A 6,000-nucleotide genomic window follows, 5' to 3' on the forward strand; every position below is an offset into this window, starting at 1 on the left:
GACTTCACAGGTGGGCTGTCTCCTGTGTCCACGTCATGGACGCACAGGTGAGTCCTACCCGGGACAAGGGAGAACAACGGAGAGTACTGCCCCAGGACCTGGCGACAGTCCTCCTGCTGTTCAGGAGTTAGAGATGGGGAGAGAATCACTCCCTCCACCGACCCATCCTTTTCTCGAGACGCAAACAGATCAGGGAGAGGCTCGCTTTCCACGTCCTCCCCTCCGTCAGTCACCATCATCAAGATGACTTCGGGCCTCTCGTGGTGGGGTTTGAGGCGGTTGGCATGCAGCACCCGCAGGGGCTGACGAGGGGTCTTCAGGTCCACCAAGTAGGTAGCCTTACCCTTCTTCTCCAACACCTCAAAGGGTCCTGACCAGCGATCCTGGAGGGCACTAAGCTCTCCTGGTTCGATCACCCACACCTTCTGGCCAGGCTCCAACTCCACCGGGTGAGCGTTGTGGTCATACCACGCCTTCATTACTGCTTGGCTGGCTTCCAAGTTGTCAGAAGCTTGCTTCCACAACTTAGCCATTTGGCTCCGGAAGGCCAGCATGTAGCTCACCACATCCTGGGGGAGCTTTCTGGGAGTTCTTTCCCATCCGTCTCTCACCAGGTTAAGAGGTCCACGTACAGGGTGCCCATACAGAAGCTCGAAGGGGCTGAAGCCCACTCCCTTCTGTGGCACTTCCCTGTAGGAAAAAAGTAAACAGGGTAGGAGGACGTCCCATTTCCTCCGCAGGGTTTCAGGCAGACTTCTGATCATGCCTTTTAAGGTTTTGTTAAACCTTTCCACTAGACCATTGGTCTGGGGGTGGTAAGGAGTTGTGAACCGGTAGGTCACTCCACACTCCTTCCACATTGCCCGCATATATGCTGACATGAAGTTGGTCCCCCTGTCGGACACAACTTCCTTGGGAAAACCCACTCGGGTAAAGATTCCCATCAGGGCCCTAGCCACAACAGGTGCTGTTATGGTCCTCAGAGGTATTGCCTCTGGGTACCGTGTGGCATGATCCACCAGAACCAGGATAAACCTGTGACCAGCTGTAGTCGGCGGATCTAATGGACCCACAATGTCGATGCCCACCCTTTCAAAGGGGGTGCTAACGACAGGGAGTGGTTCCAGGGGAGCTTTCAGCTTCACCCCTGTTTTCCCACTGGCTTGGCAAGACACACATGTCCGGCAGTAGGTATCGGACGACACTTTCATCTGAGGCCAATAAAAGTGTGGGACAAGACGGGCGAAGGTCTTGTCTTGCCCCAGGTGTCCTGCCAATGGTATCTCGTGAGCCAACTCTAAAAGGAAGGCTCGATAACGTTGAGGAACTACCAAGGCTCGTGACGATCCATGTAGGGGTGCCTTGGGTTCACTGTAGAGGAGGCCATCCTCCCAGTAAACACTGTAGTTCCCTTCAACGTTCCCTGCTGCCTGGGCTTCGGCCTGTCGCCTCAGCCCCTCAAGGGTAGGGCACTCCCTCTGGCCCTGGCAGAATTCCTCCCTGGACGGGCCTCCCTCCACGTGCCACTCGGCCGGGATGGGTAGGTCCTCCAGGTTGGTAACGTCCCCCTCCGCAGACTCCTGGTCCACCACCTCCGGTGGCCTATCCGTCCTACGGGGTGGAGACGCCGAGGCAGGCTCCTCCTGTCCTCGGTTCTTCCCTTGACTGGCAGCTGGCTGGGCCTTTGTTCCAGGCTCCAGCCGGAATGAACTCCCTCTTCGGGTAGTCTCGGACCTTGTGCTAACACAGGCCCAGTCAGGTGTACCCAGCATCTCGGTATGAGTCCGGTATTCCACCTCCTTCCAAGCGTTGTGCTCCATGTCATTGCCCAGCAGACAATCGACTGGCACGGCAGGGCTTACGGCAACTCGAAGTGAACCTGCAACCCCCCCCCATTCAAAGGGAACCTCGGCCACTGGATAGTGACCTGTTCTGCCGTCAGCCATCGCGGCTGGGTGGAGTACATCGGGAATTACCTGCTCTGGAGACACCAGTTGGCTACGCACCATAGTCATACTGGCTCCTGTGTCTCTCAGAGCCTCCCCTCTTTGGCCGTTGATGGTGATCCACTGCCCATACTTTGCGGTATTTGCGGGCACCTGGATCTTAGGAACCATCTCCCGTTCTCCCAGGGACACTAAAGTGACACCCGCCCACTCCCTTCCCGTAGTTAAGGGCATCTCCTCCCCGAGCACTACACTAGCTACTCCGGGGGGCTTTCCTCCAGTGGGAGGGGGTGATCGTTTCTGACACTTCGGATCTCCTTTATAGTGTCCAACGCCACCGCACTCATAGCAATGGACAACCCTTGGCTGCTGACTCTGGCCAGGATTAGGGTTTCTGGGTGGGTTAGCCTTAGAGGTGAATCCTGTTCCCTTCCCTTGGAAGTTATTTTGGGGGCCTTTGGAGAACTCCTTTTTCTTTTCCCCTCCTTCTTTCTTCTGGGGGGCGCCCTGTCCGGCCTTTTGAGTATCCCCTCCAGTCCCCCTTGTGGACACCCGGGTACTAGCCCAAATGTCCGCCTCCTCAGCAAGCTTCCGGGGGCTGGTCAGCTTGCTATCCACCAGGTGTTGCCGCAGTTCAGGGAAACATTTCTCGAGTAGGTGTTCCTTCAGTACTAGGTCAAACAGCTCCTCGTAGTTCCTTACTTCACTGCCCTGAATCCAACCTTCCAGTGCCTTCTTTGCATAGTCCAGGAAGTCCACCCAATTCTGTGTGCCCAGCTTGTGACTACCCCTGAACTTCTGTCTGTACTTTTCAGGTGTTAGTCCAAACTTTCTGATGAGCGCCAGTTTCATGATGGGGTAGTGGGTCTGCTCATCCTCTTCGAGGGCCAATAAAGCATCCCTACCAGCTGGAGGCATGTACTTATACAATCCCCCTCCCCAGTACTTCACTGGAACCCCATGGGCCCTCAACGAGACCTCATAGGCTGCTAGCCACTTGGCGATGTCGTCACCCGCCCCATAGCTAGCTACTATGTCCTTTGGCAGGTAAGGTTTGGGTTCCCTGGTGGACTCTTGGATTTGGCTGCCACCATTAGGAACAGTTGGTGCTCCAATTCTTAGGATCTGAAGCTCTATCTCTTTCAGTCTTATCTCATGAGCCATCCTCTCTTTCTCCGTCTCATGAGCCAACCTCTGTTCCTCCTTCTCCTTCTCCAGCTTTGCTAAATCCCATGTGAGCTGTCTTTTCTCTCTCCGATCTGCTAACTCCACGCTGGATAAGCCCCCGCTAGAGACAGTGCTGCCCTTCCTAGAAAGTGTCCTGGGCCCTGCTGACAGGTTCCCCACCTCAGGTTGGTACATCTCAGCCCCCTCGGGGTCAGGCTCTCCATCCCTGTCTTCCTCCTCAGCCTTGCTTTCTCGGCGTGCCTCCCCCCAAGCCCTTAAGCTGGTTTGGAGTGCACCCTTCTTTGCTCCTGGGGGACAGTACACCCCCTCCCGCTGGCAAAACTCCCTGAGTTGGGCCACAGTGTACGTTTCTAGATTCTCTAGTACAAACTCCATCTTGCCCACTCAGGTTAGAGGACAGGTTTTGTGCAGTAACAATGCAGGGGGGTACCTTTAATAATACCTCCTCCCACCACCAGAGTAAATTTGGAAAAAACAAAAACCCACAATTAGGAAGGCCGCTTTGAGAAAACTCCCGGTGTAGGCCTATGGACTACCCACAGTTATTGTTGAGTATACGTAGGCACAGCTCTATCCCACCGCTGAACACCAATTTATGTTGGAAACAGCCCACTCCCACTCCGCAGGGTGGTGGTGGACTCCTCGAACACACTGTGGTAGCTTGGCTCGAGTGGTCAGGAACCAGGCGCAGTGCTAAGCATACAATATACCCATACAATAACCATGCGTGCATCCGTTCCAAAAACGACTCTACACCGTAAAAATTATGAAAATATTCTTTCTTTATCTTTTTCTCTTAGTTGCTGATTGGAAAAATAAATAGGTCAATCACAATATACAAGTTTCAATTAGTGCAGGTCAAGTAAATATTGGCTGTTTGATGAAATAAATAGGGGTGATCATAAATAACAGGGCATAAATACAAGTGCAATATATACAGACAATTAAATACTTTGAGGCAATAAATACTGTACCAATAAATATTGTACACCAACAAGTCCCGTGGACCTATAAATATAGTGCAGCAATAAATAGGTAAAAACTCAATAAATACAGTATCCCCAATAAATAATTACAAGTATACAGCACCCCTCATATAATCAGATGACACTTCACTTCTTAAGGGCTGATATGGCCCAGGCACAGCTTGTAGGGTTGTGGAAGGCTTGAGGGGGGCTACTCCCTGGCTGGGACAAGGCTGAGGTCTAATCTGAGGTAGATCCAAGGGGGGTATACCAGTGCCCTGGCTTTCTCTCTCCACACAACCTCTCTAGGTTAGTCCCAGTTCACCCCAGGCACAGTCAGGTGGGTTTCAGCACCTCCCTAGCCCCTTAGAGCAGTCTCTCAGGTCTCCACAGGGCCTTAGGCGCCCTCTACTCCACTTACTGCCCTTTTTCTGATGTTCCGACGCCGCTGGAGTCGTGTCGACGCCGTGAGGCGGTTCCGGTTCGGTCTCGGCGGCCTCGGCACAATGTCAGTTCTTTGACGACGCCAGTAGGCGGTTCCGGTCCGATGTCGGCGGCCTCGGTTCGATCTCTACCTCCGATTCGACGGCGTCGGGCAGTCTCTTCACGATGTCGACTTCGGGCGGCTCCGGTCCAATGGCGCTCTCGGCTCCGATGACGTCGGCCGGCCTGGCCTCGATGTCGACTTCCGGCGACTCCGGGGTGCGATCCTCACCCCCGACCTCCGGTGCTCCTCCTCACAGGCTCCGGGCGACTCCGGAGTGCGATCCTCACTCCCGACCTCCGGTTCACCTCTACCTCGGTCTCCGACGACTCCGGAGGGCGGACTTCACTCCTCCGATGACGCCGCTCGCTCGACCTCGGTTCACTTCCTCCTCGACCTCTGGTATTCCTCTCGACCCCCGTCGGCGCCCTCTCACGACCTCAGGCGGCTCCGGGTACGACGTCTGCTACTTCAGTCAGCGCCGCTTCTCCACCTCGGGCTCCAGGTCTTCAGGCTACTCGACGCCGGACTCCAGGGAAACCAGTTCTCAGGTCAGAATCTTGCTGTTTTCTTGGTTCTAAGGCCTGTTCCTGCTGTCCAGGTCCTTAGGATGGTTTTCTTCTGTCTTCTTCCCACACAGGGCTATAGGCTGGGATCCATCAGTAGGGACAAGTATCAAGGGTGGGTTTATGGACCCCACTCCAGGCACAAGTTTCCACCCCTGCTGCTTCACTCCTTCCTCCTTCACTGTTGTGCTGCTCTCTCTTCACCAGTCAGGTGCCAACTGCCAACTGCCTCTCTTATCCTCCCAACATTCTAAACCGCCTCCAACGGTCACAGGGTTCTGGAATCTCCTGGAATGTTCTGGAAGGTGCTGGTAGGTTCCAGTGGATGCTGGTGATGTCACAGGTGGCCACCATTTTGTGCTTCAGGCCCTCAGACAGAAGTTTCAGGGGTAGCTAAAATGGTTCCCTGAATCTGTAGCAACACGAAAAAGTCTGGTGGTTCCCAAAAAGGAAAAATTCACACAGGGTTTGAGGCAAAAGTGGGACAAAATAAATAATGATGAGGAGGGACCACCCAAAGGGCTGACAGGTCTAACAACGGGCCTCATAATTTTCATGCCATGTCAATCAGGATTTTATGATAGTCTTCGTATCAAAGGACTCTTATTTAGGAGATTAATCAACATTTATTTAGGGTTTCTTTCTAAGGTTTTCGGACTTTTCAGTGCGGGAAATCTTGTGCACACAAAACACCGGTGTCCTTCTCTTGGTCAAATTCTCATCTAACTTTTCTCCGTAATGTGGGTGGCTCTTCTTTTCTTCGCTACCACCAGTGCTTTAAATGGGCCGGTACGGAGTACCAGCACTTTTATTTTGAGAGGAAGAGTACCAACACTTTTCAAGAGTGATGT

Source organism: Triturus cristatus, chromosome 11 (genome assembly GCF_964204655.1).
Source record: "Triturus cristatus chromosome 11, aTriCri1.1, whole genome shotgun sequence".
In the NCBI taxonomy this organism is placed as follows: domain Eukaryota; kingdom Metazoa; phylum Chordata; class Amphibia; order Caudata; family Salamandridae; genus Triturus; species Triturus cristatus.